A 15,549-nucleotide genomic window follows, 5' to 3' on the forward strand; every position below is an offset into this window, starting at 1 on the left:
TGTGTGAAATGAAGCAATGCAAAATGTGAGCTTCTGAGGTAAATATTTAAACAGGGCCTTGACACATGGGAACAGCCTTCATGCATGTCCAGATCACACACTGCCAAGACTTCAGCTCTCACATCCAATCTGAAACAGACAGCGACTTTCAAGATGATGAGTATAATGTGGAATCATAAAAGTAAAACAAGACCATATTATGACATTGTTGATAATAACAAGTAGGCTATAACGTCATCTTGTAAAGTAGCTGTCTATTTTTTTTCTGTGCATTTGTGCTGCATTACCTCAAATAAATAAATTATATTATTATCAGAATTATTTTATTTGACTGCTTTAAAAATTGTTTTAAATTAGGCTACATAAGGTTGTTTGAGTATGTGTTATGTTTGACACATTTAAGGGTTTTGTGCTGCAATATCCTGCCTTGTCAAACTTTAAATAAAACGAAACTAAACTATAATTTCCTATCATAATTATAATATTTTAAACAAAAATAACATTCTTTAAGTAGCTGCTGTCATCAAAACAAAGCTCCAAAGGTTTATATTTCAAAAGAATATTTTATTAACATTTCGAAATAATCTATTAAACAGCTGCAATTTGAGGAGCGTGTACTAATATTTTCAGTTCCATTCACTTGCGCGTTGTCTCAAGGACACGCCCACAATAGCATGATATCATGAATATTCGCGTAAGCGCCACCCAGTGGAACAGAATATTTCAGGAACCGAATATATTGTAACACCGGCCCGCGATAGACGACGTCATCGCGGATGACGTCATTACGTCGGAGCGTATAAGAACCGGTGAACCGTTTTTTTCAACCGGTTTATTGAATCGAACTGTCCGAAAGAACCGGTTCGCGGAAAAGAACCGAACTTCCCATCACTATTGGAAGCTGTATTTTGATTTGTATAAGTAGTTCGTGTGTGACACCTTGTGGTGAAAAATGTTATTACACTGCTCAATAGAACGCAACAGGAAGCACATAAAACAGTAGAAAGAGACTTGTTTTCTGTGATCTGCGTTCTGGATGCTCGTCATTGTTTGCTGTCTAATCCTTGGAGTAGACATGACCGTAAGTTATAAATTTCATATTGAAAATAACTGCAATAATGTTGTGTTAGTTTAATAGGCCCTTTTCACAAGGACGTCAGTTAACTTCTGCCTATCCGCAAAGCAGTGAATCTGTTGTTCCGTCTTACCTTCGCGCTGGCGACTTCTCGGGAAAATGCTTTAAAGGTGCTAAAGAGGATGTTTTGTTTTATACATTTTTGCAATATTACTTGAAACTGTCTTTACTAACTGATAAAAGACTATTTATTAGGTGCACTGAAAGTAATAATATTAATATACATCCTCTGTGCACGAGGTATAGGGCCTTAAAAACATCAGCCAATCGTTTACGCGATCATCGCGTAAACGATTGGCCCTCTGGCTTGTCAATCACTGCCGTGACGTTCCTTGTGAGAGACGTGCGCGGATTGGCCCTCTGGCTTGTCAATCACTGCCGTGATGTTCCTTGTGAGAGATGAGCGCGGCTGCGCGCTCCAGTATCTTTCCACACTCCACAGGCGCTGCATGCAATGTTTTTGTCAGGAGACAGGAATAACAACTGCAGATAATGAGTTACCTGCGGTGAGTCCGACATAATGAATCCAAAAAACACGATACAGCGAATGCCGGTGGTAAACACTCGTGTTCCAATACTCGTGCACGAGTTTTGGGAGGCGTTCCTTTGAAATGAGCTGTGAAGGAGGGGGGCTGTTCTTACGCATGCGCTCATTTCAAAAACTCAGTAACAGTCTTTGGATTCTCAGTCGACGAAAAAATCCTCTCTATCACCTTTAATAACTTTAAATGCGAACTGTTTGTCAAGAATTTACACGATCGGGTTCTTTTTGTAACGTTATTTATTATTTCCTTTCTGTAACTGCCTTGCTTAGGGTTTCCGCAAGCAGAAACTTTAGCAATGTTGTGTCCTTGAATTGCAGAGTTTTATCGCAATGATTGTGTGTGCACACAAATCTGTTAGCCTATTTGGAATATCAAGAATATTGTCTTTAAAAACAAATCTTTAATTTTAGAAATTCGTAGGCTATGATAACGGTATTCTTGTGAGATTTATTTACAAGTAATGGCACTGAAAGTAGCACATCCACATAGCTATAATACTCCAAAGAATTAATGGTGTAAAGATTTTAGATCATTTTACATCACACCAGTTTAAACTGAACTGCTGCAATATATTAAGATTGTATCATTTGTAAGAAGTGTATTGAAAATACACGGAAGTATGTGTTCATCAAATGTTATTCCCTAAATGCTGCTATAACAATGAGTACTGTAAATTCTCTGTATATTTTTGTATGAGACAGTCTTGTTCTGCAATAAAGAGATGACAATGTTTTTTTTACTATGGTAAAAATGCCATGTACAGGAGTCAGTTATAACAACATTAACAGTCTTCATGTAGAAATAGTATTATATCAAACATAATTTTTATTATGTATTGTCATATTTATCTAAATAAAACTGGAAAAATAGACTTTGATATTTAAAAAGAATACGCTTATGTTGATCTTCATTGTACATAGAGGCACTGAAATAAGTAGTACATTAAGCATTGAATGAAAGTTTTTTTACTGCACATAAATGTCGGAAACATGCGTTTATTTCACAAATACATATAAACAGCTTCATCTGCAATAAAAACAGCAAAGTTTGCAAGTGACTACGGGCAGCAGAAAGTGTACGGCTTCAGTATGTATTCAACTCCTCTGAATTCAAGCAGCAAATCTCGCCGATCGGTAAGTTCGTTTGAGATCTGCCAAACACCTCACCTTGAATTTACATGAAATTATGCAACTACAGTCATCCTCTAACGACATCTGTGGCATATGTACAACTATTGGGTGCACTTCATTCGAGCAGCGCTAGTATTCCACTATGCTGACGGAAGTGAGGATCCACTACATCGAGTCCAAACGGAAGCTGTGTAATGTCATGTGAAAAGGGTCTATTAAAAGGTTCCAGGTACAAAGAAGATCATAACGTATACTTTCCTCCTTTCAGCTTCTTTGTTGAATTTTTGTAGACAAGCAAGAACTATAGAAATGACCCTAGTTTTGCTCTTGCTTCAACTGGCTACTCAAACAACACAAAATCCGACAGAGCTGCCAGGTCGAGTAACAGAACTTCTGTCTTCGTCAAGAAAACTGAAATAATGGCTGCACAACCAAACCAAGAAAGAAACTCAGACAACAATGTAGACCCAGACAAGCTTTGCACCATACACAATAAACCTCATCCACTTCACAAGTGTCGCACATTAAGGAGCAAACACCTGGATGAAACAAAAGCACATCTGAAGGAAAAGTCCATCTGTTTTAGAATGCAACAGTGACTGACACATTGCAGCCATGCATCCAGGTCCAGCTCCATGGTCTTTTGATGTGTCTGTATAAACAGAAGATCAAACCATGGGAAAAAAAACAGATGAGGACACTGCTGAGGTCAACAACAAGTGCACTGAGATTTGCGGAGATGCTAGTAAGCCCAAGACGTGTTCGAGGATTTGTCTCATAAATGTTTATCCCTCTAATCAACATGAAAGAGCCAAACACATTTATGCTGTACTGGATGAACAGAGTAATAGATCATTGGTGAAGTCACAGTTATTTGATCTGTTCAACATTGTTAGCAGTTCTTCCCCCTATACACTGAAGACGTGTTCAGGTGTAGTGACTACGGCGGGGAGGAAAGTAAATGGATTCTCTGTCAAATCGCTTGATGGGAAAACAGTAGTTGCGCTTCCACCCTTGATAGAGTGTAACAATTTACCAGATGACAGATCCGAGATTCCTACGCCTGAGATAGCTATATGTTTCCCCCACCTCACTGCTGCGTCAGATAAAATCCCACCTTTAGATCCTAGTGCTCCTATCCTTCTCCTCTTGGGTCGAGATGCTCTTAGTGTGCACAAAGTGTGAGAACAACGCAATGGACCCCTCAACACGCCGTACGCACAGCGCTTAGACCTGGGCTGGGTGATAGTGGGAGAAGTTTGCCTGAATGGGACTCATCGTCAGTCCAGCGTGAACGCTTATAAGACCAACATACTTCCAAATGGACGAACTTCGTTCTTCTCTCCATGCACAAAAAGCTTCAGTGTCATAGAACGGGGTGAGTCGCCTCTTTTGGCATATTTACCTGACCCATCATGTTCTCTCAAGTGTTCAAAAACCAGTGAGAGCTATACAAAGGGCTTAAAAGAGATTGTGTTCTTCAGGGGCCGTATTCACAAAACATTTTATCTTACCACTAAGAGTTCTCCCAAATAGCAGTAAAAGTTTTTAGCTAAGAGTTTTCTCTTAAAACCTATTCACAAAGCTGCTGAGACCAACTTTTACAACTTTTTAATCGACTGAAATCTTAGCCTAAGAGTAAGGGCGGGGTTGACCTCGTTGCCATGGAGTATACACACAGTGATTGGCTGATGGGGGAGGAGTCAGCGATTTAATCATAGAAATATTGTAGAATGAGGTGTCATGTTTCCACATTAAAATAAAGGTTTTAAAATACAAATGTTGTCCTATTCAAATAAATATTTTTCAATAAAAATGTTGCCATAGTCAAAATAAAATGTTGCCATTGTTGCCATAAAGGTTTCAAAATGTAGGCTGTCACTAATTAAACTAGTATATATAGTTAATGGTCCACCTCTTGGATGTCTGCATCTCAAGAGAATGCAGAATTCAAGCGACAAATTATGTTTTATAAAGAAAGTTTGGGAGAAACATGTTCAAACGGTCTATATAATCAGCTCGAGAGGAGGAATATATACACAGACGAGAGCCGACTCGCCTATAGTTACTTTGACAGTTTTCTGCATCCCTCCGCCAACCTGCTCCTCACTCGGCTGGGGATATGGGGAGAACTTTGGGTTAAATTCCAAGCTCGGAGCCCTCAATCCCCTTTAACAGCACACCAAATACACTTATTATATATATATATATTTTTTTACTCTATTCAGTAATTTGTAAGTGTGAACTCATGAAAACCACTGCCACAGGTAATCGGACAATATTTATTTATTTGTCAAAGTTTTTTTTTTTTTTTTGGCGTCTCATCGTAGATTCTAATCTATAAATAAAAATGTATTGCATTTATGAAGAAAAAGTTCAGCAACTAAGGCTCTATCGCTATTGCCTCAATGGTGTACAGTGTCTTTGGGTGAATTAGGACTGATTGTGATTTGGTCTTAGTAACGTAGGAGTCCTCTTGACTACTCCTAATGTTTCTCAGATTTAGGAGCTAGTTTTAGCAATAAAACGCTTTGTGAAATACTCTTAGAGCAAAAATGTAGGACTCCTAAAATTAGGACTGACATGCCCATTATTTTTAAGAGTTTCTCCTAAATCGACAAGTTAGGAGCTACTTTTAGCCTTAAGATGTTTTGTGAATACGGCCCCAGATCTTTAGAGGATGATAAAGCTGCTTTATCTGTTGAGGATAAAGTCTTTCTCGACATTATGGACAAAGAGGTGTACCTTGATGAGGATAACCACTGGGTGGCGCCACTTCCATTCCGCTCTCCAAGAATGCAACTCCCGAACAATAGAAAGCAAGCTATGCAAAGGCTGAACTCATTACAGCACACTCTTTCAAAGAAACCGAATATGAAAACACATTTTTTTGGTTTTATGTAGAAGGTGATTGAAAATGGGGATAAATCAGGGGAAGAATGTTGGTATTTGCCAATTTTCGGAGTTTACCACCCACACAAACCTGACAAAATTAGGGTGGTCTTTGATTCGAGCACCCAGCATGGAGGGGTCTCCCTTAATGATGTTTTGATGAGCAGACCTGATCTTAACAATACCCTTTTGGGTGTGCTGTTGCGCTTCCATAGGGAGAAAGTAGCTGTGATGGTGAACATAGAACAAATGTTTTATTGTTTCAAAGTAAAAGAGCAGCATCGCAACTATCTTCGCTTCCTTTGGCACATAGACAACAGTGGAGAAAAGGAGATCAATGACTACAGAATGACCGTACACGTCTTTGGCAATAGTCCTTCGCCAGCGGTCGCTATATACGCCTTAAGACGAGCAGCAGAACTTGGCAAAGCAGAGTGCGGAACGGATGCTAAGGACTTTGTGTTACACAACTTCTATGTTGACGATGGCATCGCATCTGTCCCTACTGAAAGAAAAGCCATTGATCTCCTAAAGCGCACACAAACAATGCTATCAAAGTCAAGCTTGAATCTGCATAAAGTGATCTCTAACAGTGCTTCGGTGATGGAAGCTTTTCCATCTAGTGAGAGAGCCAAAGATCTCAAAGACCTGGATTTTGATAAAGACCTAATACCTCTCCAACGCAGCCTTGGTATAAGTCGGAACCTCAAGACAGAATGCTTTAAGTTCTTAAAGCTTCTGAAGATCTCAAACCCTTAACTCGAAGAGGGATCCTTTCCACCGTCAATAGTTTATATGATCCTCTTGGGTATGTCTGTCCAATCACTACGCAAGGCAAAGCTCTAGTGAGAGAACTTTCAACTGTACAACAGGATTGGGACACTGTTCTTCCGTCAGACAAAAGAGATCCGTAGAAGGTATGGACTTCACCTCTAGCTGAGCTTGATCGATTGCAAATACCACGATCTTATGTCCCAACCTAACTGTGCGGAGCTCAGCTTCAAGAGTTGTTGTGTATCTTCTCAGTCGCTTCTACTTTAGCTATCGCTGCAGTAGCGTACCTACGCATAATAGATTCAAACGGACAGCTTCATGTGGGGTTTGTAATGGGGAAAATCCAAGTTGGCCCCTTTTTCAGCACATACTGTTCCGCGTCTGGAGTTATGCGCAATGATGCTTGCTGTCAAGTTGATGGAACTTATAAAGGAAGAAATTGACACAGAGCTACACAACATCCACTTCGCATATTGTTCGGTTACATTCACAATGTAACACGCAGATTCTACATGTACGTGGCTAATAGAGTTGCACACATAAGAAAAATCACAGAACCTAGACAATGGCATTATGTCTGTTCTGAACAGAACCCAGCAGATCATGCCATCAGGTTTGTGGCAGCAGCCCACTTACCCCTTACCAACTGGTTCTCAGGTCCAGAGTTCCTTAGGGAATGTAACCCTATAGAATTTAGTTTGGAGGAGTCGTATGGACTTGTCAAAGCAGAAGAGGATATTGAAATTCACCCTCAAGTGAACACACTGGCAACTAACGTTAAAGAGCAGTTACTAGGCTCAAGCAGATTTCTCAAGCTGGAGATCCTTGGTGAGGGCTGTCGCTACTCTGACACACATTGCGAAATCATTCTCACAATCTTTTCCTAACACACTCTGTCAAAAGTGGCATCTGTGTACTAAAACCTCAGGTGTGGAGATATCACAAGCCAAGTTGACTATAGTCAAAACCGCACAGCAAGAAGTGTACCAAGAGGAATTTGAGAGTTTGACTAAGTTTGGTAAAGTCTTGCAGCGTAGCACACTCCTGAGACTTGACCCCTTTGTGGACGAGGAAGGTCTGTTAAGAGTTGGGGATCGCATTCGCTGTGCTGACATCTCTGACCTAGAGAAGCATCCCTTGATAATCCCTCCCAACCATCACATGACTGGTCTTTTAATTCAGCATTATCACGATCAAGTGGCTCATCAAGTGGCTACTATACGTAGTGCTGGATTGTGGATCGTCAGTGGCAAAAGACCTGTTTCAAATATCATCCACAAATGTGTGCTATGTAAGAAACTAAGAGGTAAATTAGAGAGTCAGAAGGTGTCGGCTTTTCCCTCAGAGTTTCTGTAGATCCACCTTTCACACACATAGGTCTTGATGTTTTTGGACCATTCACTGTGGTGACACGCAAGACAAGAGGGCATAACACTGAGAACAAGTGATGGGCTGTCAGATTCTGTTGCTTGAATACCAGAGCAGTTCACTTAGAGGTTATGGAGTCCCTATCAGCATCAAGCTTTATTTGTGCTTTGCGTCACTTCTTTGCTGTCAGAGGACCAGTGAAGCACTTTCGTTCTGACAGGGGGACGAATTTCATTGGAGCAGTCAAAGAACTCCAAATAGACAGTAGTGACTCAGAATTGAAAGGCTTCTTGCAGAATCAAGGCTGCACTTGGACATTTAATGCTTCACACTCCATATGGGAGGAGTGTGGGAAAGAATGATCGGGATTGCCAGACGTATTCTGGAGGCTCTCTTGATGAAAACTCCCACAAGACTCACGCATGAGGTTTTAACAACTTTAATGGCAGAAGTCATGGCCATTATGAATTCCAGACCCTTAATCCCAATCTCATCAGATGCGGGCATGCCCCAATTGCTTTCACCAGCAATGCTCTTAACTCAGAAGGCGAGTGTTGCTCCAGCTCCTCCAGGAAATTTTGAGTTAGGTCACCTGCACAAAAATCAATGGCGTCAAGTCCAGATGTTGGCGGATTCATTCTGGAAGGGATGGAAGCAGGAGTACTTGTCTACCTTGCAACCCAGAAGAAAATGGACAGAGGAGAGAGATAGTATTCAGGAAGGAGACATTGTTCTGTTGAAGGATAGGGAAGCTAAGCGCAGTGAGTGGTGTTGTGAACAACAGTCAAGATGGCATTCCAGGGGCCAGTTTACGACAGGGCCCCTCTCTAACTGCTGGTGTAAGAAGATGTGCCACACCGTGATTGGATCTTTGGTGAATGAATATAAACAAATGTTCAGCAACATCAGATAAGATGTTGGGACAACTTCCAGAGCAGGAAGGGGGACCTTCTGCACCCACCAAAACCAAGGAAAGGACATCTCATTGGACAACACATTGACTCTAACCACCAAACTCATTCCTAAGGTTTAGGCAAGGACTGCCATAAAAATTCCTTCAGGACCCCCTGGATAGAGCAGCAGGGACTGAAATAAAGAGATGCCACAGATATCTATCTAAATCCATTCATACCTATGTTTGGAGGCCTTAATTTGATCTAAACTGCTTCATATCCACTCCATCTTCATGTAAAGCACAGTTTATGTTAATGGATACTGACTGTTAAAACAGCAGGTCATGGGACAGACCTGTTAACAGATAAACAAATGCATGGATGACGATTTAACCATTTCATATCGTGTTTGGTGTCTATCTGTTTCCTACGATGCTTTTAATAATTTGAAAGAGGTTTGGTAAAGAAATAATGCATGGGTAAAATGTTAAAGACACTATTTTAACACTGTACTTTATGCTATGCAAATGAGTTCCACACCAGGGTGGGCAACACCGGGGCTGCTTCAGATAACAGTAGCCAATCACACTCCAGGATCGGCAAGGCGCCACATTTCAATCTCCTCCTCATCAGAAAGGGATAAATATGTCCCCCGGGTAGACACACCCTTGTTCTGCGTTTCCAGCTCGACAGGGAAGGAGACATAAACAGACACTCCACGTCCTGAGTTTCTGACCTGACGAGGAAAGAGACTACAAGGCGGTTAAGGTGAAGCTTTCACAAGCAAAACCTTTTACATTGTGCAGCTTTCAGCTGCACTCTAGCTGCAAAAAGGGCCCCAGCATTGAGGGACTTCATCTGACCCTTACGGCTCCTACAGCAGCACAGCCCAGTCCACAAAGGACCTCTGCATCGGCAGACATTGCCTGTACCACACGGCTCCTCAGCGACGCAGCCAGCCTACAAGGGAACCTGTGAAAATTCATCTGACCCAGCTGCCCAGTCCATCCTAAAGGACCCTCTTGGCGCAACCGAAGTTCAGCATCCTCCAGCCCAGCGCGGCACGTCAACTGGATCACAACTCCGCCCCCCCCCCCCCCACTGCATGCAGCCTGCATCATCAGTGGAAGACGTCTCTGCTACCGGATTGATCACCCGACTGTGGGGAAAATAAATATAAACTTACCAAACCTCTTTTCTAGAGACCTTGGCATTAGTTTATACATGCAGCATATGTTATTCTAACCTGTTTATTTAACAGTTACTTGAGGTCAGCTTGTTACAAATAATAGGGATATTATTTGTTGAATGATAAATAAGCAATTATTTATCACCATTTTACTAGAGCCATTAGGTGGCTTCCATTAGAAGTATTTCAATACAATTCTCTTCCATCCTACATTCAGTTCAACAGCATTGAATTTATCCATTCTGTGTTCACTTCATTTATGTGTTTCTTTGATTTAATTCAGTATTCTCCTTTGATTATTATTTTACTATCTTTTAGAATTGCATATTCATTCTTTCATTAGTAATCGTTTTGGTATCTACTCTTGCATGTCTATTGTTAATAAATTTCATTGATTTTATTATAACTGTGTCTTTCTTGTGTTGATGACCAAAGACTCTACTAGTTGACCGGGCTCTCCCAAATCCTTCAGATAAATCAGTTGACCGACTTCCTCCATTTTATATTAATTCTGAATTATTGAACAGCTCTTTTGGAGTGTTCTTAAATTGTTAAGATAGTATTCTTAACTGGTGCCCCGTGTTACAAAAGGGGGAAGGGGTCATCTGATACACTCATAACCACACCTTAAGTGACACGTGATCAAAAATCATTATGTCACCGGTGAATGGAGTAAAAATCACTACATTTTGGTGCCCCGTGTGAGGCTAGCTAAGATTGAAATGAGTCTTTGATTCATCAACACAACAAATTCACCTAAAAGGTTGCAAGAGTAATTACTTTAACGGGAAGCTAAAATTCTCAGTTTGGTCAGTTACTGTTTGCTTAGCAGGTGGTCCCTCCCAAGCCTGATTCATAGTTTCCTCACTTAGCTCTGTGGTGCTATTTATGAATGGGATTTGTTGCAGTTGAATTGTTTGCAGTAAATAGAATTGTTGTTTGAGCTTTGGACCATTGTACAGTGGCATAGTTCTGGTAAAGCGTTTCCTCATTCAGGAAACTATAGTGTTAGCAGAGGTTGTAATCACTAATTATAACTAATTGCTACTACTAAGCATAGCAAAGGGCTCAGATACCTTGTAAGTCTATCAAAAAGTTCTGTGTGAACTTAGATAAGTGTCAGATAAGAGCAGTTCCCTCTGACCACTCATAGCCTAGGGCTAAAATCCTCATCACTAGTCAGTGTGAGACAGTGTCCCAGTGACACCAAACTATCAACACTTTTGTGTTAAGTACTGAGATTAGCTAGTTGCTAGGTGCAGTACAGTACCTGTCAAAAATGGCAGAATTAACCCTACCTGAACAGCTGGTTGTAGACCTGACCAGTGCTGTGAATCCAGGTTACATAGAGACAATTGAATTAAGGGCTTAAATTATGGCCTCAAAACAACACAGCTAACAGCTGAAGCAGCAGGCCAGGCCTTAAAGGGTGCCTCACTAATCAAACTCCTCTCTAGCTTAGCACTAAATTGGGCTGCTCAGTTAACCCAAGCAATAGACAGAGTGTCCCTTGCTAATGAACAGATAAAAGATAGGGATATGGTGATCCAACAGCTAAAGAGTGAGCTGGCTGATCTGCATCTTGCAAATGACGATTTGAAGGTTGAAGCCAATAGGTTGTCTGCAGAGAAAGAAGACTTGCAGTATATTACAGACAGCCAAGGAGCAGAAATCAATAGGTGAAATCAATAGATGAAAATCTAGACCTAGAAACTGAGCTTGAACAGCTCAGGAAAGAACGCTCAAGTTCAGTCACTGTACCCAGTAGCCAGGATACAGCTGCTCTGCAAACAGAGCTGCCTCATGCTCAAAATGATTTGTCAGCACAGGCAGACAAATTAAGGATAGTGAGTATCAGTGAGAAACAGGTCAAAGATGACTTAAAGTCAGCCTTGTCTAAAATTTCTAGTTTGAAAATGGACTTAGAAATGGAACATAAACTGTATATTGATGGAAGGGATCATGATAATTTGAAGCAAATTCAGAAAATACTTGCAAAAGCTCTCAAAGACCTTAAGTCAGAGGAGCACACATCCCCAAAAGAGAAAGACCCTCCTTCAAAGCAATGACTAGGCCGGCACCCCTCCCCTCCCCCACCTAAAAAGTGTATTTGATAGGGTGGGGAGAAGAGCCGGAGGAAGAAGGGGGAATCATGCAACAGATTGTAAGGCCTAACCAATCAGATGTCAGTAGACCAAATCCCAGTCTCTGTCAGTTCCTTGGTGACTTGACACAGAGAGGTAGGGCTAGAAGGAATTACATTTCTGTGTCCATTGAAGGTGTATTAACATGGGACGCACTGCTAGACACTGGCTCAGATATCTCTTTGGTATCACAACAACTTCTTATTGGCCAGGATTTGTTGAATAGGCTCACACCATTAATTGACTATCACACCTGTCAATTGTGGGCACAAGCTAGAATCCCATGACCCGTTGAGGAGACTAGCTTTGGTCAGAAGCTATGCAATGCAGTGGAGGTAGAAAGGACATGTGACTCTAGACAGCTGACAGTGAAGGATGCCCACCTTAATGAAGAAGCACTTTTTCCAGCCCTCTGCTCAGTTTTGCAGTTTGGGACTTAGAATCCATGGTAACCCACAGCTTGAATTGTACAACCGCTCAACTTACCTACTTGTACAAAATTTCACCAGAGGAAGTATTCGTATTCCTCCACACACTCCTCTAGGATACCTGATTGATAGCTCCTTTCATGATTTTGAATGAACTATTCCTGTCATAGGAGAGCTTCCTGACTTGCCTATAGAGAGAGACAACTGTGATCTTACCTACCCTACCAAGATGATTTCCATCATAACACTCCCAGGTGTGTTTGAGGGAGCCATCTGTAGAATAGACTTTGAAAATGACAGTGAGATAGTAGTACATACTGTGATGGCCCAAGAGTCACATGCACCAGTGAACTGCGAGAAAGATGCAGGAAATTGCACTGAACCATACCCTGGTTTTGAGTCAGAAGTACAACAGCAGTTAGACCAAGCAGACACTCTTGACACAGAGATTCAGCGTCAGGAATTAAGACAGGTGTTTTATGAGCACAAGGAAATCTTTTCTAAGGATTCCTATGATTGGGGAGTTACAGATGTCCATACTGTCCGTATTCACACAAATCCAAATGCACCGCCTACCTTTGTGTGGCAATACAGAATTCCACTCACTGCTTTTGACTCCATTCAGGAAATTATCGGTTCCCTCTTAGAGAAAAAGATCATACGTGAATGCAATTCCACCTACAATTCTCCAGTTTGGCCTGTCTTAAAGCCAAGTGGAAAGTAGCGTTTAACTGTTGATTACCGACAACTCAACAAACAGGTTCCCCTGTCACGTTGGCCTATGATATATCTTGACCAAGAGTTAGCAAAGGTTACTATAGCTAAATATTTCTCCACAGTTGACGTTGCAAATGGATTCTGGACAATGAAGGTAGACCCAGCAGATCAGTATAAGCTAGCATTTTCTTTTGGAGGTAGACAGTTCACCTGCAACAGGTGCCCATTTGGCTATTCAAACTCTCCTGCAGAGTTTAATATATTTCTACACAAGGCAATGGGTGATGCAGCTACACGTGGAAACTTGATCTATGTGGATGATATCCTTATGCGTAGTCAGACCTGGTCAGACCATCTAACTGAGATACGACATGTTCTCACCCAGCTCACTGAGGCAGGTGCAAAGTTGTCATTATCCAAAGGACAGTGGTGTAGAACAAATGTGGTGTATGTAGGACTGACTGTTGGTCCTGAAGGTATTCAACCTCAGTCTAGTAGAATAGAAGCAGTAAAGAATATTAAACCTCCCACAAATGTCTCTGAACTGCGTAGCTTCCTGGGAGTATGCAATTATTCCCGTCAGTTTATAGAAGATTATGCAGACATCACCAGACCACTGCATGAACTGCTACAAAAAGGTAGAGAATTTAGCTGGGAGGAAAGTCAGGCACAGGCTATGAAAGAACTGAAAGACAGGTTGCCTAGCCTACCCTGAAAAAGACAAAGAGTTTTTCCTTCAGGCTGATTTTTCAGAGCACTGCCTCAGTGCAGCACTCTTCCAAAAGCACGACCAGGATAAGCGGGTTGTAGCCTATGCTAGTAGGGCACTAAGTAGTGTAGAGATTTAGTTCTCAGACTGTGAGAAAGCCTCGCTTGCTACAGTGTGGGCAATTGAACATTTTCGTAGCTACATTGGGGGTCAGAAAGTCATTGTTGAGACATGTCATCAACCTGTCCAGTTCCTCAATAGCCAAAGACTCAGGGAAGGCAGAGTTTCGAACAGTCGCATTGCCACATGGATGATGGCCTTGCAAGGTTATGAGGTGGAGGTGAGATATGCACAGAACAATAAAATGGCATTAGGACATGGACTAGCTATGTGCCAGCATTGTGTTGATAGAGAATACACACAAGAAGCCAACACAGTAATCGCCACACCCTCACTGACATCAAGCCATCACTACTATGATGAAAATGTCTGTGCAGGCCTTCCTAAGGCCTACATTGATGGGTACTCCTATCACCATGAACAACACATACAAGCTGGAGTAGGATTAGTCTGGGAGGCTGACACCCCCTGTGGTGCACAACAGTTCTGTTTAGGCCCTAAATCTAGTCAGTATGCAGAAATTGCCGCCGCACTCATAACTTTGCAACAAGCAGCAAAGTATGGGATCAGAGATTTGGTAATCTGTTCTGATTCAAACTATGCCAGGCGCAGTTTTGTTTCTCACCTCCCTCATTGGAAACAGAATAGCATGAAAAATGCCAGAGGAAAAGAAGTTAAGCATAAGGAACTGTTTCTTGCCTGTGACAAACTTGTATATCAGAATGGTATGACTGTGTATTGGAAGAAGGTAAAAGGGCATTCACAAGCACCTGGGCCAGACAAAACAGGCAACAATGAAGCTGAGAGGCTAGCCAAAGCAGGCGCCATAGCAGGCTCTCCCTGGCAGTTCCAGGAGGAGTGGCTTCCAACAGAGTCAACTCCTGTAAGTGTTAATGTTGTCACACGTAGGCAAGCAAAGGAGGCAGTGACGACCCTTAATGACACCCCTCAGACTGTAGTGATAGGCAGACAACTATCAGATACTGACCTTATTGCCATGCAAAAACAAGACCCTGTGATCACTATGTACCTGTTCATTTCTAACCCAGTAGAGCATCCTATAACTGAGCGAAATCTGACAGAGTCAAGTGACCTGAAAACACTGTATCTTATCAGACACCATCTGAAGTTAGAAAAGGGTTTGCTAGTATACACTGCTGATAAAAATTCACCACCTTGATGGGTGGTCCCCACAGCACACAGGGGGGTTATGCTCTTGCATGCCCATGATGAACCTTGTGGAGGCCACCGGGGGGTGAAGGCAACGCATGGGACCCTTCGTCAGTTAGCCTACTGGCCACAGATGAAACAAGACATTGCCGCCTACATCCAGGGTTGTCTAGTTTGTTGTCAGTTTCAACTGGCTAACCCCCCTCACAGAGCCCCTCTTCAGAAGGCAGGAATAACATTTCCCTGGTCCAGCATTCAGATGGATTGGATCGGCCCTGTAGTTACGTCCTCCAGAGGTAACAAATACCTCCTTAATGTGACCTGTGCATTTACAA

Source organism: Megalobrama amblycephala, linkage group LG2, assembly GCF_018812025.1.
Source record: "Megalobrama amblycephala isolate DHTTF-2021 linkage group LG2, ASM1881202v1, whole genome shotgun sequence".
Taxonomy (NCBI): domain Eukaryota; kingdom Metazoa; phylum Chordata; class Actinopteri; order Cypriniformes; family Xenocyprididae; genus Megalobrama; species Megalobrama amblycephala.